Source organism: Marmota monax, unplaced genomic scaffold (genome assembly GCF_021218885.2).
Source record: "Marmota monax isolate L192 unplaced genomic scaffold, Marmota_monax_Labrador192_F-V1.1 WCK01_AAM20220418_F8-fsc00054, whole genome shotgun sequence".
NCBI classification, from domain to species: domain Eukaryota; kingdom Metazoa; phylum Chordata; class Mammalia; order Rodentia; family Sciuridae; genus Marmota; species Marmota monax.
Window position 1 is genome coordinate 7,622,951 of NW_026692145.1, and position 24,375 is coordinate 7,647,325.

General features: G+C 32.8%; 1 non-coding gene across 1 annotated transcript; it reads left to right on the forward strand.

The window, feature by feature from the left end:
- The first annotated feature begins 20,346 nt into the window (after positions 1-20,346).
- Positions 20,347-20,419, forward strand: Trnaa-ugc (transfer RNA alanine (anticodon UGC)). The gene has a single exon. It is a non-coding gene; the product is annotated as a tRNA-Ala (tRNA).
- Positions 20,420-24,375: the final 3,956 nt, after the last annotated feature.

Sequence of the window (24,375 nt, forward strand, 5' to 3'; positions counted from 1 at the left end):
TAAAATCAGAATGTGTCAATGTATTAGTCTTCAGATTCTTTTTTTTATTGGTTGTTCAAAACATTACAAAGCTCTTGACATATCATATTTCATACATTAGATTCAAGTTGGTTATGAACTCCCAATTTTACCCCAAATACAGATTGCAGAATCACATCGGTTACACATCCACATTTTTACATAATGCCCTATTAGTAACTGTTGTATTCTGCTACCTTTCCTATCCTCTACTATCTCCCCTCCCCTCCCCTCCCATCTTCTCTCTCTACCCCATCTACTGTAATTCATTTCTCTCCTTGTTTATTTTCCCATTCCCCTCACAACCTCTTATATGTAATTTTGTATAACCATGCTGTAGTCTTCAGATCCTTGTTTCATAAAAGGTACACAGACTAACTTATTTAAAAAATAACATTTCTATGATTTTAGTGCAGTATATTAATGATAACAGTATTTAAAAATACTGGTGAAATAGCATGTAAGTAATCCTCATAAACAAAATTAATTGGAAATAATGCAAACAATTTTATTCTACATTGAAGAATTTGGAAGTCGTAAGATTTCAAAATATAAGATCAAATATATACTTGTAATACTGAAAAAGAAAAATATTAAAAGGGAGAGAATTATAGATTCAAAAGTTAAAAAATCTAGAAAGCTTTGATTTCCTGTTCATTGAAATTCAATTAGCCCACTTGTCTGAGAAGAAATATCAGTTCAGGATTCTTGAAAAGTTCAAGTTCTCCTTGAGATTCAGTACTACACAGCTACTGTTCTTCATCAGTGAGCTGAGCTTGCTGATGGGTTAATTAATCAAATCAATCCAACCAGAAGGCAACAGTTTCAAATTACTCAATAGAGTGTTGTCAATGCCAATGATTTCTTATTCTGTACCTTGATGGAGGAGAGTTTATCACTAATGAACAGATGGCCTCCAAAATGTGGTTAGGATCTCTCTTATAAAGACTACAAGACTTAAATTTCCTGCCCAAATTTCTAAATTCCCTTTAAAAAGGTGGCATGAAACTCAGAAAATATGTTAGCAATGAAGAATTATATAGCAACAATTAACAAGTAGTATGGATTTTAAGTTCTTCTATATAAAATAAGAATAGTGAAAGTTTTAATGTGAAATATATTCTTAGTATTGATTTTTCAGTATCTTTTCCCTGTAGATACACTAATGTTTTTCTTATATTAATAATTCTTTCTTTTACTTACAGATTTTTATAACTATGACTGTAATGCTACTGAAACAATATGGAATGTTCCAACATTTTAACAAAGAGCAATTTGCCCTTACTTTGTGTTGTAGTTTTAACATCTTTGATTTTATTAACAATAAATGTGAAAAGAATCTTCAGAATTTCATAAATTGTCATATTGACTGTAGCAGTATTTACACATTGCCAGGTGTAAAGGATAGCCACAAGCAAAGTAATTATCTTGTCATTTTAAATTAGAAAATAATATTGGCAATATTGATAATAATTTTTATTTTCTTTTTGTTTGATACTAGGGATTGAACCCAGGGATGCTTTACCACTGAGCCACATTCCTACCCCTTTCTATATTTTATTTTGTGACAGGGTCTCTGCTAAGTTGCTTAGGGTCTTGCTAAATTGCTGAGGCTATCCTTGAACTTCCAATCTTCCTGTTTCTGCCTCTCTCAACTTACTGGGATAATAGGACTATACCGTTGCACCAGGTTCTGATAATAATTTTTAAAACGTGCCAAGCAGGATAGTGATATAATACATTTGTTTCCTTTCAATCAGTTTTTGGACCCGAAACTATCACATATTTCCAGTTTTATTTTAACTTTTACTCAGTAGTTATCTTGAATAATTTATAGGTTAGTAGCAAAGATTAAAAGTCAATGATATAACAAGGAATATTTTGCAGAAATCTGTATATACATTATTTATTGCTTTAAAGGTTTTTCAAAGTCCATAATGGGTAAATATATAGAGGCAGAAAGTAGACAAGTTATTGCCTAGGGCAGCAAAATGGGACTCCATGGAAAAGATATGGAGTGGGCAAGAACTCTGGAGAATGACTACTAATGATTATACTATTTCTTTTTTATTAATTTTGTTTAAGTTGTTGATGGACCTTTATTTTATTTATTTATTTATGTGGTGCTGAAAATAGAACCTAGTGCCTCACACATGCTAGGCAAGCACTCCACCACTGAGTCAAAACCCCAGCTCCTACTGTTTCTTTTTGAGTGATGCAAATGTTCCAAAATTGATTTTGGTGATGACAGTTGCAGGATGCTATGAACATATTAAAAAACACTGACTTGCATAATTTAAATTAAAATATTGTATTTGGTATGAATAGTATTTCAATAAAACTGTTTTTTAAAAAAATTAAAAATGCATTTTAAATAATTTAATATGTGTACAATAAAACAATCATATAAATTCTTAATGCTGATAAAATTATTAATACTCAAATGTTCTTTATGTACCAGTCACTATACTAAGTCAAACAGCATGGATTCAGACAGACCTAGCTTTTTTAAAAAATATTTATCTTTTAGTTGTAGTTGGACACAACACACTTATTTTATTTTTTTTATTTTTATGTGGTGCTGAGGATCGAACCCAGGGCCTCACATGTGCTAGGCAAGGGCTCTACCGCTGAGCCACAACACCAGCCCTAGACCTAGTTTTAATCTGTTTCTTAGTCTGAAAATTTTAATTTCCCTAAATCTTAATATATATTTATTTATAAAACAAAAATAATAAATATAACTGCTATATAAACAGGTGAGAATGAGTGAAAAGTATACATAGTAAACCCTCTCTATACGTTAAAATTATCATGAGGTGCTGATAATGTGTAAATTCTGCCTCCTATTAATATTTACCCTCTTAATTTATCTTTATGGTTTTGTTATCTAGCACAGAATGTGCAACACAGTATATTCTCATAAACATTTGCTGAATTGAATAGAGAATATTGCATAAGAAAGTAAGGCCAAAGAAGTTGTAAGTAATTTTTTTCTTATAAAACGGTGCCCCTGGCCTATATATAGAAACACAAATATATAATTCCTCTGCAATTCTGTTTCTTAATCATTATTCCACTTTCTAATTTGTTTATTGTAAAATTAAGTGCTACATTCTTCAATTTTTTAAATTTTGTGATCAGCCCTCCCTACATATTTCTGTTTATATTTATTTCAATGTACGAAATAAGAAGCTGTATCAGTTCTCCAGTTTTTCCTTTTATTTTTGAACTTTTCCTCTATGACTGAGTTTATTGACAAAAAGATTGTAAATATACTCAAACAAAGAAAACACAGTAGCACAAAGCACACAAAAATTTGTTGTGTACATATATTTGCGTTTTCCTACAGTACTTTTTATCATTGCTTTTAGGAAAGGTTGAGAAATAATCCATATCTTTTAATAAAAGCATATTAGTATGTGTGTCAGTGGTCTAAAAGAAAGATATTTTTTGAACTCTGAAAGCAAATACAATTCCCATAGTCCTTTTGAAATAGGAATTCCATATGTGGCATTCTATGGATTCAACAAACACCAGACAACAAAAAACTGATGTATCTAGGTAGAAAAATGTACAAGAAAGAAAGACCAGTATCAAACCTAAAAGAGAAATCAGTTGCATACAACATGTACTCATCTTTCAGATTTAAATTTAGAAGATTATATGTATTTTTTTTTCTATCTAGAAGGAATTAGTGCTAAATAAAGAGTAATATAAAAACTGAGGCTAATCAAACAAATAAAAACACTTTTTTTCAACAATTCCAGATACTAGTGGGAACTACAATTTACATATAATACATTGTTTTGTATATAAAAATATATCATGTTATTCTAAAAGCATTAAAATCATATGATAGATTATAAGCATAGTCAATGTGATTCTTAATATATACAAACATATAAGGTTTCTGTTATTTCTGCCATAGGCTAAGAAGTACAGTATGAGTTTTATAAATATTTGTTCCTTAAAGAATTGATACTAATAATCATTTAGAATATTATGAAGTTTGATTTCCTTTTTTGAATTACATGTTGTTTTTGATATTCATTCTCTTTTCTGGCCTAAATAATGAAACAATTAATTTTAAAAGGAAGTGTTTGGGGAAATCTGATATGCACAAGCAACTTGCAAAAAATTAATTTAAACCTAATTGAACTTCTGAGAGATCACAATATCCCTTAGAGAACATTCAGGAGGAAGGAGTTCAATACCATGTGTTTTCTATACAAAAATCTCAATAAAGGGAATCAAAAAAAAATGTCTGGAGAAAAGACAAATGTAAAGAGAATAGACCTATCAAAACAGATTTTTCCTCTCTAAATTGACAGAGTATTGTTGTTTCTTTCTTTGCTCTAACTCACAAGGATCAAAAATTCAGATCAATGTTATTTTATTGAGAGTTCATGTACTTGGGGCTGTAGGCAGTCTTGGGAGATATTCTGGTCGATCCTCTTGCCTTCAGGTGAGACTATCTCTAAACTAGTTTAGACAGACGAGTATTGTAATTTTAGTGATTTTTAGCAAAAGCAATCCCACGACCTTCTTCCTTAATTCATTGCTTTGTTGAAGAACTCTGGTTATTTCGATATTTATTTACAGTAAGACATTAATCTGAATCCTTCTGCCTCAATGTAGCAGAATACCTAGAATTCTGCAGGATATACTTCAGCTACTTAGTAGGAGTGAAGAGGGTTAAGTGCCTTATCTCTTTATCCTGGTTTCTTAGTGTTTAAAATCTTCTGTTTTCAAATTACAGAACAGTAGGACTTCAGATGTGAATGAATCCTTAAAATGTCTCCAAAATTCTCAACTTGGACTTCTCAAATACAACCCCAAACTTCAAGCTGGGCATAGTTGTGCATGCCTCTAATCCCAGCAGCTTGGGAGTTTGAAGCAGGAGGATTGCAAGTTCAAAGCCAGCCTCAGCAACTTAGTGGCCCTAAGCAACTAAGTACGAATCTGTCTCTAAGTAAAATATAAAAAAAGGGCTGGGAATGTGGCTCAGTGGCTGAGGGTTCAATCCCAGTACGAAAAAACAAATAACAAAACAAACAAACAAATAAAAACCCAAACTCCAATAGTATGCTAAATGGCTACTACAGCAGTAGCAGCAAATCCAAGTGTTTTGTGAGAATTGTGATAGGATAAAGAAAATGTTTGTAAAGCCAGTGTTCTTAGATGAAAGTGCATTCTTGTAGTTACCAAGATGAACTAGAGACATACAGAAAAGAGCCAGCAAAAATGATAATCACCAGTGAAAGGTATTGTGTTTCCTTGACCCGATGAATTCATTGAGGCCTGCATGGCATGAGAAACATAGTTTAAGAAGTCATCAAACAGCCAATGATAATGTTCGATCTGTTCATTCTCAGAAGGTAATAGAGCAAATTATGGCCTTACTATTTTGAAAGTAAAGATTTCAAAGCTGAAAAAATAAAAACTTACATGAATGGGCTGAGGCTGGGGCTCAGTGGTAGAGTGCTTGCCCCTCACAAGTGAGGCACTGGGTTTGATCCTCAGCACCACATAAAAATAAATAAATAAAGGTATTGTGCCCATCAACAACTAAAAAAAATTAAAAAAAAAACTTGCATGAAGAATGATTGAGAATTATCATCTGTTTTTGCTCTTGCCCACCTCCAAAAACAGGTTCTATGTTTAGTTGACCAAAAAAGGGTGAGAAACCTACATTTATAAACATTCACCTAGTATTTTTTAAAAATAGTATTATTTTGTTTATTTATTTTGGTTTATGTGGTGCTGGGGTTCAAACCCAGTGCCTCACGCATACTAGGCAAGTTCTATACCACTGAGCCACATCCCCAACCCCCAGTATTTGTTTTGTAAAGTCAACTAATCATGCCATCTAGTGAACTGAGTTCTCGACTATAAAGGATGGACATGAATTAGATGGGATGCAATATGAAAGACTGTCAAAAATTTTCATTATCCAAGAACTCTGAACATGAGACTTATTAGATAAATTTTATCATTTTTTCTTAGTTTAATTTAAAATACTTTAAAAGTAAGAGTAGTTTTTCAAACTTCATATATTGCCCAGAATATTATAGCAAATATAACATAAACAAACCCAACTATATTCCACAATCTAAGCATTTGAGAATATTTGCTCAAAAACATACCAAAAAGATCACATAATTTTGCAAGTTTGTAGAATATGGACACAGAACATACAATTAAATGCTGTCATTTGAATTTTTCTTAGTTTTTTTCACCTCAAAATTAGGAGTTAATCAATGGAGGAGAATAAGGAGTTTGTGATGAATAAAAATTATTTAAAAACTACATGCAAATGATGACTTATTTTTTTTTAATTTATTGTGTTCTGTACACTCTCATCTTTGAATTAATTTCTCTAAATATGCACCTGTCAGTACTTCCCATGCTAAGATACAGAATCCTCTTTAAAAAAATAATAATCTTTTTGAATTTTGGTTAACAGAAAAACTGAAAAAAAGTATACAGAGTTCCCATATACCACTTAACTCTCCATTTCACTATGCCCCCACACCTGACAATTTCTCTTATTATTAACATCTTACACTAATATGTTATACTTGTTATAATTTATACAATATTCATATATTATTATTAGATAAATTCTATAAATCACATCAAGGTTCACTCTTGTGCATTCTGTGAGTTTTAACCAATGTATGACATGTAGCGAACATTATAGTATTTTAATAAATAGATTCCATACCCTAAAAAATGCCTAAGTGCCACCACTTATATTTCACTGTGTCCCACAGTATCATTGCAACAATTCTCTATAGTTTTACCTTCTCCAGAATGCTCTGTAATTGGAATAATACATTATGTTGCTTTAATGTCTTAGCTTTTTTCAGTTATCAATATGAATTTAAGTTTTCCCCAGTTTTTTGCAGCTTGAAAGCTTATTTATTTTTATTGGGGAAAATATTACATTGAATGAAAATGTCACCAATTATTTACCCATTCACCTATTTTATATTGAAAGACATCTTGATTGCTTCCAAGTTTAGGCAATTATGCATAAAGCAACTATAAAAAATAGCATGCATATTTTTTGTGTAGACCATTTAAATTCCCAACAGAAATTGATAAGAGTTTCTGTTGATCGACATCCTCAGCCAGATTTTCATCTCAGTGTTCTGGACTTCGGTTATTCAGTGTTTAGTCATATTGTATTGTTATTTTATTTTACAATTCCTTATTTACATCATGTTGGGCATCTTTTCATATGGTTATTTGAATCTGCATATCTTCTTTGAAGAAGTTTCTCTTCAGGCATTATGTTTAGTTTTTGATTGTATCATTTGTTTTCTTATTACAGAGTTATAAGTATTCTTTGGCTATTTTAGATATTAGTCCTTTATTAAATATGTGTTTTGCATAGATATTTATCCCAGTGTGTAGCTTGTTTTGTATTCTCTTAACATTGACTTTTGTAAAGAAAACATTTTTAATTTTAATTAAATACAGTTTACCTTTTTTGCATATTTTTGGCTTTAAATGTAAGAAGTCATACCAAAGTCTAAGTTACCAAGATGTTTTTTCTCCTGTACTATATTCTAGGATTTTCATAGTTTTGTATTTTACATTTAAGTCTATGGTCCATTTTAACTTACTAGTTGTGAAAATCATTGATCTGTGTTGAGATTTATTTATTCATTCATTCATTCATTCATTCTTTCTTTCTTTCTTTCTTTCATGTATTGGCATGTGGATATCCAGCTGTACCAGCACTGCTTGACAAAAGAATCGTCCATAAAGAATAATGAAATTTAAAAGAAGGAAGACCAGTGTACTAGATGAAAGGAACTGAGAAGGAAGGAGAAGAGACAGGATAAGGGAAGAACAGAGGAATGGATCTAACCCAACTTTCCTATGTAATTATATGAATATATCACAGGGAATCTCACGATCATGTATATCCACAAGGCGCTAAAAAAAATATGTTAAAGTAAGTAGAAGAAATTTCATAGTACAAGGAAGAGAACAGGGAGAGGAAGGACAGGAGGGAAATGGGGAATATTGGAGACTGAATTTGAGCTAATTATATTCCATGCTTGTATTATTATGTTAAAATGAATCCTATTGTTATGTATAACCAAAAAGAAGCAATACAAATGTTAAAAAATGAAGAATTTAATTATGTCATTTTCAGGTAGGCAGATGGTACTGGAGATCATCATGATAAGTGAAATAAGTCAGACTCAGAAACTCTAGGGTCAAATGTTCCCATATGCAAGTCTAGAGAGAACGAAAAACACAAAAAAAGGATAAAATGGAGAAATCTCAGAAAAATTGAAGGAAGACAAATGGAGTAAAATCAAGGGATTAAGAGAAAAAGAGAAGTGGGGTGCATGAGGATGTACTAAAACAATGAAATCTACCAAATTATGCAATGTCCATGTACAAATAGACCACAATAATCATATATGCACATTATTTTAGTTACTGCTCTATAATCACTAATAAAAATAACTATAAGTGAGATCAGTAAAGTAGAGCAAGTAGATCAGGGGGATGAAAGAGGTAAAGGAAAGGGAAAGTTCTTGACTCCTTCCTCTCTCTGTGCTTTCTGGGGTCCAAGAGATGAGCAGGTTTCCTGTGTCACACCCTTCTACCATGAAATCTACAGCAATGGAATCAGCTGGCCATGACCTGAGATGTGAAAATGTAAGGCCAACATAAACTTTTAATCATCTAAATTGTTCTTGTCTGGTGTTTTGGTCACAGCAACAGAAAGTTGTAACTAATATGGTAAACTGACCAATGAACATATCTGCTTGATGCTTTATCTTTTGGTGTGTTATTAGTTATTGACTAAAGGTATTTAATATATTTAGGACTATTCATTTTCTTATCCTTTTTTGAGTTTTGATAGATTTTTGTCTTTCAAGAAATTGATATATTTCATCTAGGTTGTCAAGTTTCTGTGCACAAAGTTGTTCCTGATACAATTGGCCGTTTGTATCTGTGCATTCTGTATCTGCAAATTCAAGAAACTGCAGATTGAAAATAATCAAAAAGAAAATTGCACCACACTGAATATTACACACATTTTTTCTTGTCATTATTTTCTAAAGTATGTACGATTACAGCTATTTACATAGGATTTACATTGTATTGGCTATTATAAGTAATCTAGAGATGATTTAACATATGTGGGAGAATAAGTGCATGTTTTCTGCAAATACTGTGCCATTTTGTATAACAAAATTGAGCATCTGTGGATTTTCTTATGTGCATGGGATCCTGGAAACAATATCCTATGGAGTGGTATTAGAAAGTATCTCAATGAGCCAAACTATACTCTTCAAAAAAATTCATTAGAAGTTGGGCAATGGAAAGTGATCCATCATCTATAAGTAACAACATGACATTTATAACTGGAATATTTTGTTATTTATTGATTCATTTTTCTTTGGTACTAGGAATTGAAACAAGGGCTCTATACCTCTGAACTACATTTCCACTGCTTTATTTATTTATTTATTTAGACAGATTTTTAGTAAGTGTCTAAGGTTGGCCACAAATTTGAGATTCTCCAGTCTCAGGCTCCTGAATTGCTGGGATTACAAGTGAGAGTCACCATGTCTGATTTCATAACTGGAATATTTTAGAATATAAGGAGAAGAGAAGAATGGTCTGAAAGCAGCAATAAAAAGTAAGTATGCACATAACCCACTCTATGGGTCCAAAAAGTGAGTAATTTTGACAGGGCGGAGGAGATAAGATATCACTTTAGAGGGTTGTGAGGGACATTATGCCTTCAGGGGACAATCAGTTTTAAATCAAAGCAAAAAGGTAGGACAAAGCTTCTCAGTGTCAGCACTACTGAAATTTTTTCTTTTGACTAGATACCTTTTTTGTTTTGTTTTGTTTTGTTTTGTTTTGGAGAAGACTGCCCTGTGAATTGCATGCTGTTTAGCAATATCCCTGGCCTCTACCTAGGAGATAACTGTAGCAACAACCCACTGCGCCAACCAAAGCTGGCCACATATTCTCTGTGGGAAAATCAGCCCTGGTTGAGAACCATTGTGTTAGATCATCAAAAAGTTTATGACTTTGATCCTCATAATAAAATCATTTTCATCTTATATTATTTCTCCTCTTGAAATTTAATAAAAATGAAGTAAAATGTGATTCTACCCATATGTAATAGACTATGTAAATTTACTGTGAAGTCATATATTTTACATCATTATCAAAAACATAGTAATTCACTTAATTGATTTGTTATAACACATTGTATGTAACACAACACAATTTAGATTCCAGATTAGTGCCTTTCATGGCAGTTACCATAGTTTAAGAAACTGTCAACTTTCCCTGGGATTTCTAAAATGTTCCATAGTTGGTTTATGTCCATCTAGTTTGGTGTCCCTCCTACTTACATTTTCCACACTGTATTCATGGAACTGTATTTAGACCATGTTACTCCCTTGACCATCTCCACACCAGCTTGGTTTCACATTACAAAGAGAATAAAATGGAATGTTTAAAATGGTCTGCAGACACTAAATAATTGGGTTCTGCCTACTTCTTTAACACATCTGACACTACTGTCTTCCTTGGGCCATAAAATACAACCACAATCTTTATTTTCTTCAAACTTTGAACTGCAAAATCCCTGCCACCTCAGTAATAATATATTACTAGATTCTCTGTTAAGAATTCTTGGGCTGGGGTTATGGCTCAGTAGTAGAACACTTGCCTAGTATGTGTGAAGCCCTAGGTTTGATTCTCAGCACCGCATATAAATAAATAAAATAAAGGTCTATTGACAACTAAAAAAATATTAAAGGAAAAAAATAATAAAAAAGGAACAGAATTATCTTCCCTCAGTTTTGCTCCTCGTGATTAATATCATAGTTCAAGTATTTCAATCTCCGAGAGTTCTTACCAAACTCAATGTAAATTAGACACAGCCATATCCCGAAAAAATGACTGACAGTCATTATTTTTTCACTGCTTTAGTTATTTCATTATACCTCACCACTACCTTTAGTTGTATTATTGGTTTACTTATATATTTAGTTGTACAAAATATGCAAGCTCTGTGAGGACAACCACTTTAACTGCCACGTTTAGCAGTACTTTCCCAGCATCTTTATCATAGTACAGTATTATTTTATAAATCATGATAAAAGAATGAGTTCAGTTGTAAAGTAATGCTTGGAATATTTCCTTTCTCTCTTCTATGTTCAAATCACTGTGATTTAAATTTAGTTGTTTTTTTTTCCATGTTAATCCTGCTATTAATTTACACAATATATTCCATCATTGGGGGAAATTCCAAATGCAATTTTGTGAAATATTATACAAAGTGAGAAAAGGATTCAAATTCTAATCTACTTTGAAATTAGTCTGTTTACCTGTTGCCTAAGGAGGATCAAGGAGATTCAATTGTCTCTAAACAACCACAAAACTAATTAGAGGTGATATTAAAAATATGATCTATCCTTTTATAATGACACTTTTAAGATGACTTCTATTATACACAAACTTGGCTAACATGGCTGTCTAGTTTGGCACTGCAAGGATAATGTAAAATTTCAGCATTACTTTCCTTAAGTATTTTTTTAATTTATTACTTAATCTGAAGGGATTGGAGTGGCTTTTATATGATGTTGGATTTTATTTCATTATTTACATAGAACAGTTGTAGTATACACAGCAATTAAATATAATCTATTCTCTGCTCTCATCTCATTAAGTGATATTCTCTAGCCCCAATTCAAATTAATTATTGTTGCAAGAGATCAGGTAGGTTTAGTTTAAGTAAAAAGCCAGTTTTCCATCTCCCTTATCAGTACCTCAAATCCTAGAAAGACAGACAATATGTTTTCTTGATTTCAAATTTATTTACAGAAGTAGTCATTGCCTCTATTCAAGTACAAATTTTATGTTAATATATGTTGATAAGATTAGTCTACAACCTTTCTGAAAAATCAGATATCTACAAAACATTTCTACCACACAACAAAATTTCAGAGTTATTTGTGTTTATTACAACTATTTGTGTTTCCCAGAAGCCAATGTCATATTTAGAATCATTATACATGTTTTATTTTTCCTTTATGCCTCAATCCTGTTCTGTGGACCAATGACAAAAAACAAGATTTTTCTGTGAATAATAACTTAGATATGACAAATCCCAGTCTAGGGTTAGTTCCCAGTTAACTTGAATCTAAATATTGTATAAAAATTAAACAATTAAGTATTATTTTATTGTATAGCATAACTGCCTATTAAAATATTTAATTGCTCTTAGACTCCACTACCAGTACAGTACCTTTATTGCTGCAAGGCAGTGTCAAAATTAATAGCCACTTTTCATCATGTGACATAGAATTCAGTAAGATAAAGAAGTTATATTTTTAACCAGTAAATTGATATTAATTTATCGCTGTGTGCAAAGAACTGTGCTCAATAGAAGGCATACAGTGAAGAATAAGACAAACCATGCATATGAGATTTTTTTATCACAGCCAATTGTGTAAGATATTGTCTATTTAAGATAAAGTAAAACTGCTACTTGTGCTAACTTCTATGTGACAGCACAAAAGGAAAAATTCTTAACATGAATTTCAGTTGTGTGCCTAATGTTGTATGTTATATTCTTTCTATAAAAAACAGAACATTTTGGGAAGCAGTGCTTATGTCTGCTAATAAACTTGAAAGGATGTGTAATAATATCTAATAATACCTTCTCATAGAATGTCTCAAAAATATTTACACATATAAATAACATCTGCTCATGCATTATTCTGTTTAAAATATGAGATTCATTCATTCTTAAGATTTTCTTCAGCACAGAGCCTCTTTTTAAATAAAATGTGACTACATGAGGAACTATTCTACAGTTTGTTCCTTTCTTGAACTATAAAATATGAAATGGTATACTGATTGAAAGCCTGAAAATAATATATAGTTTTAAGTATCCCTGCTTGGATAATAATAACTTACCTTAACACCATGAAGGCTGTATATGAAAACTAAAATTTAACATCATAGTGAATCAGGAAAAGCTGAAAGCATTTCCTTTAAGTTCTGGAACAAGATAAGGATGTCTACAATCACCACCACTATTCAATTTAATACTAGAAACTTGAGTCAGAGAAATTATCAAGAGAAGGAATTAAAATGGATAAAATATAAAAAGTCAAATGACCAGTTTGCAGATGATATGATCCTATACTTAAAATAACCTCAAATATCCACTAGAAGATTGCTAAAGCTAGTAAATGAATTCAGCAAAGTAGCAGGTTACAGAAGCAACATACAAAAATCAATAAGTTTCCTGTATATGAATAATGAATCTATGTCTATGAAAGTCTATGGAAAAAATAAATAATTTAGGAAAAAAATCTTATTCACATATAACCTCAAAAAAATTACTTAGGAATAGGGCTGGGGATGTGGCTCAAGCGGTAACGCGCTCACCTGGCATGCGTGGGGCACTGGCTTCAATCCTTAGCACCACATAAAAATAAAAAACTAAAGATGTTTTGTCTACCGAAAACTGAAAAATAAATATTAAAAATTCTCTCTCTCTAAAAAAAAAGTATTTAAGAATAAATCTTTCCAAGTAGGTGAAAGGTATCTACAGTGACAAGTATAGAACACTGAAGAAAGAAATTGGAGAAGACACTTGAAGAAGACACAAGAAGATGGAAAGACCTCCCATGTTAATGGATAGGCAGAGTTCATATTATTATTATTATATATTATCATAATGGCTATACTATCAAAGCAATATACAAATAAAATTCCCTGTAATCTTCATCAAAACACCAACGATATTCTTCACAGAAATAGGAAAAACAGTTCTAAAATTCATTTGGAAGAATAAAAGACCCAGAATAGTCAAAGCAATTCTAAGTGAAAAAATTAATGCTGCTGGCATCACAGTGCTGACTTCAAATAATACCACAGAGCTCTACTAACAAAAATTTCATAGAACTGGCATAAAAATAGACACAAATAACAAAGAAGAACATGATAATACACATAGACAAACCCACACAGATACAGTCATCTGATCCTTGACGATGGTTACAAAAATACGTATTGGAAAAAAGTACATCCTTTTTAACAAATGGTGCTGGGACAATTAGTTATCTATATGTACAGGAATGAGACTAGACCCTTAGCTCTCACCCTGTACAAAAGTCAACTCAAAATGGATGAAAGGCCTAAGAATTAGACCAGAATCTATGCAACTCCAAGAAGAAAATGTAGGGTTAACACTCCAACATATAAACGTAGGTGCTAGCCTTCTCAGTAGGACCCCCCTAAAGCTCAGGAAATAATACCAAGATTTAATAAATATGATGGCATCAAATTAAAAAGTTCTTGTAGGGAAAATGAAGTGATTAATATGAAGCCAAAACCTACAGAATGGGAGAAATTTTTGATAGCTATTCATCTGACAGAGGATTCATATTCAGAATACATAAAGATCTCAAAAAATGTAATAATAAAAACATAAGCCAATTAACAAATGGACTAATGAGTTTAACAGGCAATTATAAAAAAAAGAAATACAAAAGGCCAACAAATATTTTCAACAGCTTTAGCTGTTGGAAATACAAATCAAAACTACAAAGAAATTTCATCTCACTCCTCTTAGAATGGCAGCCATTACGAATACAAACAATAATAAATACTGGAGAGGATGTGAAGAAAAAAAATCACTTTTGCCCTGTTGGTGGGACTGAAAATTTATACAACTACTATGGAAATCAGTTTGGAGTTTCCTCAAAAGACTAGGCATGGAACCACCATAGAACTCAGCTTTCCTAAAGAATTAAAATAATCATAATATAGCAATACATGCATATCATGTTTGTAGCAACACAATTCACAATAGCCAAATTATGAAATCAGTCCAGGTGCCCATCAACATATGAATGGGATAAAAAATATGATATATATGTGTATATATACATATATATGTGATATATGTATATATTTATATATTATATATGTATATATATATGATATACATATACACATATGTGTGTATATATATATATATATATATATATATATATATATATATACATACATGTACACACACAATGGAATATTACTCAGTCATAAAGAAAATGAAGTTATGACATTTGCTGTAAATGATGGAACTGGAAAACATCACGCTAAGTCAAATAAATCTGACTCAGAATGTCAAGGGTTGAATGTTTCTCTCATATGCAGATGATAGAGAAAAATAAAGGGGTAAGAGTGGGATCTCATGAAAATTGAGTGGGGAACAGTGGATTAGAGGAAGGGGATGGAGGGGGAGGTCATAGAGATGGGAAAGGGACAGTAGAATGAAATTGTCCAAATTATGCTATATGTATATATGAATATATCACAATTAATTCTACTTTCAAGTATAGTGCACAAATTAAAATAATGATAAATAAACAGAAGAAAGATCAATAGAGCAATAGTGTAGAGGAAATGGATCCAGGAAAGGGAGGAGGGAAGGTGAAGTACTGGACAATGAAACAGATTGAATTATATTGTATGCACTTATGAATAATCAAATCAATAAATGGGCAAAGGAACTAAACAGCCACTTCTCAAAAAAAGAAATGTGAGCAGTCAGCAAATATATGAAAACACTTTCCTCAACAGATAAATGCATAAAGTGTATGTAGTATGTATACACAATAGAATATTATTCAGTCATAAAGAAAAATGACTTTATGACATTTGATAAGTAGGTGAATCTGGAGACTATCATACTAAGTGAAATAAGTCAATCTGTAAAAGCCAAAGGTTGAACATTTTCTCTAATATATGGTTGGTAATCCACAATAAGGAGGGAGATAATATTTTAGTGGGTTAGACAATGGGCAATGAAGGGAAGGGGGGAAGGGAATAAGAAAGACAGTGAAATGAATGTGACATAATTTTCCATTGTACATATATGAATACACCACAATGAATCTCACCATTATATACATCCACAAGAAATTAATTTTTAAAAAGAATGGCTGATCCATATAAAAGACAAAGATTATCATACCAATTTTAAAATTATATATTATCATATCAAAATATTAGGAGAAAGAAAAACTTTTTAATAATGTAAAAAGACCATAAAACACAAATGAAAAAAAAAGCTAGTGCTGTTTTAATATCAGTCAGACTAAACCTTAAATCACTTTAAAACAATTTTAAATGATTCTGGTCATCAAGAGATAATTATATGTTTCTATAAATTTAAAATCTACCTTGAAAATATACCAAAAATTGACAGAAGCACAAAAGTAATAGAGAAATGTACAACCACAGGGTACAATTTTAGCAAATAATAAAACAGATCAAGTAATACAGTGAGAGAGTACTGAGAGACTATGTAGACAAAAATGAGCAAGATTTAATGAATATGATTAACAAGCTTTCAGTCAATTCAAATAGATATGGCACAGCACCCAAGAAGTGCAGAAAATGCATGCTTCTTTCAAGAATATAAAAAAAAATATATTTATAAAAGCTGGCCATCTGCTGGGCAATGAAGCAAGTTTCAATATATTTCAAGTCTCAACTCATTTTAAGGGTTGCCATAATGCAAACTATGTTTTATTACCACAGTCAACTATGGTAGATATCATTAATAAAAATATGCCTTGTCTATTTTCCAATTATTTGAAAGATAAAAAATATAACAATTAATAATTTGTGCTTCAAACCTTATAATGAAATTAGAAAATAAATTGAACTAAATAATGTTCAAATTATTAAATATCAAATTCTGGATTGCAATTAAAACAGTACAAACAACAATACTTATTGTCAAGATATATATTACAAGGGAATCAATTTTGAACAAATTCCAAACAATTTTTAACAAAATTATCTTTGTAGTATTGGCCAAATGTCACTGAAATTTTTTTTCAGTTCTTTTTTTAATATATATATATATATATATATATATATATATATATATATATATATATATTTGTAGCTGGACACAATATCTTTATTTCATTTTTATGTGGTGCTGAAGATCAAACCCAGGGCCTTGTACATGCTATGCAAGCTCTCTACCACTGAGCCATAACCCCAGCCCCTGTCACTGAACTATTTTAAGTGTGGCAGGGTTTTTTTTTTTATGTATATGGTGAAGGGTGTGATGAGATCATTGATAATGGTATTGTACACCTAAAGTTATTATTTTTCCTAGAAAGCTTTATTTTCTGCCTTTATTGTTTTGAGGTACTAAAAACAAAAAAGAATGAAGAAGGAGAAAGAAAAATTAGCCACAGAGAAGGCTTTAGAGCTATCAGGGTTTTTACTTCTCTTTCATTTAAAAAATTGCTCAGTAAACTAGTAAATAAAATTTGTTAAATACAGAAATTTGTGTCTAGCTATGAGAAAATTAATTTTTGTGAACAGAAAAACATGCAGAATTACTGGAGAACTTCATAAAGGAAAGAAAGTGGATGATTCATGGAAGGTAGTGGACTTAATATCACACACTCTACTATTTTCCAACAGATGGGGCTAATGAGGCAGGAGTGGAAGATCTGGGCCAAGAGAGAAAAGGACCAGTAATGATTGGAGGACTAGAAGCGTTAATTCTGCAAACAGGACAGGAGCTGGAGCTTGCAGTGAATATTATAGTGTAAATTACACCCCAGGGAGAAAAATGGCTGTAGGAAATTAGATTCCCTTTGCAGCTGTCATAGACACTGACACTTTGCTAACACTTGCTTTACTCAAAAAGTGTTTATATGAAGACAAAACAAAACAAAAACCATGGGGGGGCAGTCTCCATTTGTACACATATAGTGGGGGAATAGCTACAGGGGATTTTAAGACTTTTCTATTGAAAATATTAATTTTGTATGAATAGTCACCTTAATTTTTAATTAATAATTTTTAAAAATGAAGATTTCCATCAAATGCTTTTTTATTTATTAAACAGACTTTCTTCTATATGATTATGAAAAATTGCTTTTTTACTGCTTTGACAGATGAAAAGTATTTCACAACATTATTTTATCTGAGCAAAGTTGTCAGTGTTTTTGAAAATATCTGTCTGTAATTATTAATATCAAAATTACAATATGAATCTGGTTGGTGTTCACTGGACATGTTGTAGTAAAAATCTAAACAAATAAATATAATTTTAATGCTTAAAGGCTCATTTATAAGTAATTTTCTGCTCAAATACATATGTATAAGAATTTACATTGGAGTACAATATTGTAACAAAAACTACAAATGATACACAGTCATACTTTGAAATGTTCTGATATTTAAAATAGTGAAAATGAATGAGCTAGAAATCTGTGAAGAATGATTAACTGACAAAACATTGAGTGAGAAAAACAAGTTCCAAAACAATTCATAGAGTATAATTTTCTAGTCCTTACTGAGAACCTATATATATTTGGAAGTATGCTAAGGACTAAATATATTATCTTTCTAATTATAATCATTGATATTTGGATTTACAGATGATGAAATTAAGAGTCAGCAACTTGCCCCATGCCATAGCCATTAAATTATAAACCAAGATGGCAGAGAAGACAGAGAAAGAGAGCGTAGGAGAAAGGTGGATGGACATGATCAATGCATAATATATAATAATTACAATAAAAAGATGTGAACCCAGATCAGTCTAACTCTAAAACCTGAATTATTAACCAGTATAGAGTCAAAGCAGTAACTAAAACCTATTGTTCTACATATTCATGCATCTCTTGAGGAGTCTTCTTGGGCAGAAAAAAAACACCATAAACTGCATTAGGTATATTCATAAACCCATGAATTATGTGAAAATAAAATATTAAAATGGTAGCAAAAGATTAACTCCTAAATTACCTATTCTAGAATTACAAAGAAGTATTTATGGTACACATAGTCTACATGTCCTTGCTTTTGCATACATAGTACACAATTCCAAGTGGGAGGATTCTCATGGAATGCGATGTAAATAGTGTCCTTGAGGTCAGAAAATGCAAAGGCCTTTCATACCATATCCATTTGCCAGGGAAACAAGGACAGCAGCATCAGGATGGTAGTAGGCATTATGCTATTGACACTGCCTTCCTTGTATAAAATGTAAATCATTTCTGAGTATATTTTGATGAAATGTTGTTGGCTTAAAATGAGGTAGTTTATAAAAATATTTTCCATGAAATTAGATATTATGACTGTTTTATTAAATGATCATGAATTCACTATAGAATGAGGATTTAATTAACTGATTCTAGAGCTATACTATGTAAAATTCCAATTCTAACATTCACTATTTATGTGATATCGGTTAAGTTTTCTAACCTCCCCCTTTTCAGTTTTCTCATTCATAAGATAGATTCTTTCTCATAAACATTTTGCAAAGATTAAGAGTTAATGTATGTAAAGTGCCTAGACCACTGCCTAGCAGATGGTGAGGACTACCTGAATGATAGCTATAATCTTTGTTGTTACTAATATTTGTTGTTGTTTTATACTACTGAACGTCCTTTTCATGATGAAGATACTATTAACTTCACTTAGGAAAAAGATTGATATTATCTCTTTTGAAAAATAGGCCTATATCAGAAGTGAATCAAAATGTGTAATAGTAGATTTGACATGGGCCCTCAACCAATCACAATAGACACCCCATGTAAACAGCTTCTATAGGATATTTTGACAGACTAGTGGACTATCAACTGGAGTTTATAATCTATGGATATTTGCAAAGTAAATAATGGTCTAGGTTGGGAAGTTCATAAATATTTGTGCTTAACCAGAGTAGATATTTTGAACACCACTTTAGGCATTTTTCTCTTTTTTTTCTTAACTACCCCCCTTTCATTTTGTCATTGTAAGTTGTTTGTTGTAATCATTTTGAGCAAAGGTGTCAGATTGATTTAGTTTCCCTGCAGTATTTCACATATATAAAACTAGAATGAAATAGACTTCTAACAGATCAAAGTTTCACATACATTGGGAGGAAATTACAGGAGATGTTGAAGTTGATAATTAAAAACTAGAAAAAAGTCTTCATCTCAAATTGCATACACGAAAATTGTATGTGTGTGCACATGCAACTTAAAAAACAAAAAGAAAAGGACTCAAAATAAACTGCACAGAAATAGAAAAATGAAAACAAATTGGAAAACCTTACTGCTGAGATTTACTCAGAGAAAAGAAACATAGTGAAATTTTTTTCTTTATATTTATTACATGATTTCCTTAAGGTGATACAAATTTTGTACAGCATAAAATAGAGAAATGGTTCAGTTCAGCTGCCCCTTAATTAAAAAAACAACAACTGGCATTTAGAATGGGACTCAAGGGGATATAGCTCAGTTGGTAGAGTGCTTGCCTTGCATGCACAAGGCCCTGGGTTCAATCCCCAGCACCACCACCATAAAAAAAGTTAGATTGGGACTCAAAGAGCATTTCTATAATTATCCCTTTCATGAAACTAACTTTATAGAATGCCTAGACACTATAGTTGTAAAAGCAGTTCAGTGTTCCAAGTTCTAGAGACAAGGAACACAGAACCAGACAGTAAACTCAAGAACCACATAAATCCCTCCATATCGATTGGAAAATGCATTCTATCCTAACCATATCCCAATCTCTAAATGAATCAATAAAGTGTCTCCTCACCATATAACAATGGTCCACTTCTACTTTTGAATATTGCTCTCATTGCTCTGGGGGTTATTTTTAAAATGACTTGTTTTCTTCTCCCTTCTCCCCTCTCCCCCTCCCTAACAACATTAGGAACACAGTGTTACCTTTTCTTCCCTTAGTTAACTTCTGTGGTAGGCCGACCTACCACAAGAAGGATAAGTCTGCCAGAGGATCTAGGAAGTGACTATCTCCCAAATTGACAAGCCTGGGAAGCCCTACCAGAACACACCTGGAATGCAACCCTTGAAGTGTTTCTTTAAAAGCCCTCTGTTATACCTGATGGGTTGTGGGGACTGGAGTCTCCTGTGTTTGTTTCTCCTTTACTAGCAAAAGAATAAACCTTCTTTTTCCTTTTTCTCAAAACCACATCCTCATATTGGCATGAATTAGCATCAAGGACAAGGACTGAGCTTTTCGTAACAACTGTAACTATGCAAAAAATGAATTGAAATGTATACCAAATTAAAAGCTAAAAAATAAATCAGTTTAGGTCTGGGGCTGTAGCTCAGTAGCAGAGCGCTTGCCTAGCATGCATGAGGTACTGGGTTGGATCCTCAGCACCACGTAAAATAAACAAAATAAAGGCAAGTATTTATAAAAAAAATCACCCAGAACAAAAGGAAGAGTAAGAAACACTCTTTAAATGAAGCATCATTTTAATTGACTTGAAACCACTTATTTATTTTTTTCATATTTTTTTAGGTTATGTAAACCATAAGCTGACAAACAACCATGTATGGGAAAGAGTTGTGAAATAATCAGTTTGGGTTTTAAAGCAGTTTTGCCACTGGATTGTCTATGAGACATTGGACTCATCACTTCCTCTCTCCAAATGTTAATATCCCTGCTTAATTTGTATTAGTGCTACTTTAAATTGTTTCAAGACAAACAGTAGGAAATACATTATGCAGCATGTATTCAATCAGACCAAGGAGTTTCGTACCTCTATACTGGATGATTCTTGGAATCATCTAGAGATGATGATATTATGACTCAGGTTAATCAGACAAGTTCTGAGGCAAGCTCATTAACTCTATCTGATCTCCTCTGAAAATGAAGTAGAAAATAAATTTACAGAAACCACAATGTTGTATTTAGTTATTTTAATGATATAAATGGTGTCTCCTTAGCACATGCAGTAACACTAATATTTTTTGATATATTAAATTAAATCTGCTAAGGATTTTGACATAAAAATAACCATTTAAAGACTAGTTTTACAATTAGTTGACAGTCAAGACATTGGTGTTTTAAGCATTATGAGTAGTAGTGTGCTGGAGCAGATCACAAGGGTTTGAATCAAAAGAGCTGATTTATTATTTTTTAATGTGGTGCTGAGAACCCAGTGCCTCACATGGTACGCAACTGCTCTAACACCAAGCCAAACCCCAGCCCCTAAAGAGTTCATTTTTTTTTTAAATTGTGGGAAACATATGATCTAGTTGTTAAACAATAGTTTGAAATAAGCTACACTGAAAGTATTTGTGCCCAGAGGAATTGTCAAAAGTTACCTATCAAAGTTTTATCCCTCCTCAGGAAGCCCCAGCCCCAGCCCCAGTTGTTAAACATTTACCAGACTAAAATGAACAGGGCTAGTTAAAGGAAACAATAAAACGATTAGATAGTAGTGTTGAGAGCCACAGCCGAAGGGGCCCCAGCAAACTTCCAGCTGCCAGCAAACTTCCAGCTGCCGGCTGATGATTGGCTCACAGCGGCCCCAGCAACATCTAGCTGATTGGCTCCTCAGCCCCAGCAACATCTAGCTGATTGGCTCCTCTGTGGTGATGCTCATTGGGCTGTTTCCCTGCCCTTTCAGACCACGGAGCTGCTCATTGGGGGACTTTTTTGGCTCCGCCCACATGACCCAGCCAATCGGCCTCAAGAGCAGGAGGATTGTGGGAGGTGGAGAGAAGCTTGTGTGGGAGAGAGAGGCTTGTGGAAAGCCGGTGGTGGCAGTTGGGGCTCTGAGGGTTTTTCCTGAGAGGCTGTTTTGTTTGGCGTGTGTGGTTCTAAAAATAAAGTTAGTTTCTTTTGACAAGTGGCTCCTGATTGTGCCCAGCCAGACTGCGGCATTTGGTGGCTCGCACGGGGAGCGACTGAGGGTAAGTAAACTGCTCGCCCCTGAGGGCAGGGTGAGAGGATGGGTAGCCATTTTAAGATTCTTCTTTTGTTATTTTGTTTCACTTTTGTTTTAAGTTGCCTGTCCCTGGAGATGTGTAAGATGGAAGAAAAACCGCTCACATCTGAGGAACAGATAGGGAGAAAGGACAGATGGACATTTCAGGAGGCTATTATAATGATTTTGTGTTGTTCCAATTTTGTTTCACTCTGTTTCAGTTTTGTTAGGCGTTATCTTGTTGGGTTGTATTATAGTAGAAATACAGGATCAGAAATTAGTAAAAAACAAACTGAAAGAGTGTTAAGTAAATTGTTAGAGGAAGGAGGCATCTCAGTAAAATCAAGAACAATCAGGGCATACGTTGATACAATACAAAAATGTAGCCCATGGCTTTTTAAGGAGGAGTTGTTAAATATATCACAATGGAACCATCATGGTGAAGATTTAAAAAGAATAGAAAAGAAAAGCCCAGGGACTCTGCCAGTTGGCACATTGCCATTGTGGACGTTCATATCTTGTTTGCTTAGTCCAAAGCCTTCAGTTCAGACAAAGGTAGAGGAAGGAGAAGACATATTGATTCAAGTAAAAGAGAAGGTCTCTCAAGTTAGTCAGACAGAGGAAAAGATTCAAGTAAAAGAGAAGGCCTCTCAAGCTAGTCAGACAGAGAAAGAAAGTGTAAAACAGAAAAAGCCATCAGGGGGAAAGTTACAACGGGAGACTGCTACTAACACCTTTCTATCACCAGAGGACGTAAGTGTCCAACTAACAAGGCCACCTCCATATGCTGGGAGGTCCCCAACCCCCGCAGTTGATAGTTGGGATCCTGAGACAAGATCTCAAATATTAACATGCCCTGTATTTGAGGCAGGAGGGCAGCGATTTTACCAAGTTTTAAATTTCAAAACAGTGAAGCAGCTAAAAGAGGCTAAAACAACCTATGGTCCTCAAGCACCCTTCACTGTAAGCATGGTCGAATCCATTAACAACTTGAACATGACGCCAGCAGATTGGGCTAATATGTGTAAAGCTGTGCTAAATGGAGGACAATACCTGTTATGGAAGGTTGCCAATGAGGAATTTTGCAAGGAGATGGCTAGGCAAAATGCAGCAGCTGGTTATCCTCAGAGAAATCTAGATATGTTGTTAGGAAAGGGACCTTATGAGGATCAGCAGCAACAAATTGCATATGATCCTGGCGTATACACACAAATTGCTGCAGATGCAATTAAGGCATGGAAGACTTTACAAGGACATGGAGGTTTACAAGGTCAATTATCTAAGGTAATACAAGGAGCTAATGAACCTTATGCTGAATTTGTAGATAGGCTTATTCAAACAGCTACCAGAGTTTTTGGGAATACAGAACAAGCAATGCCATTACTAAAACACCTGGCTTATGAGCAAGCGAATCATTGGTGCAGAGATATCATTAGACCATGGAAACATGAAGATTTAAACACATATATTAAATTATGTAGCGACATTAATGAACAAGAGCAAGTCGTGGCAGCTGCAGTAAAACAGGCTTTAGATGCCAGAGACATTAATGAACAAGGGCAAAT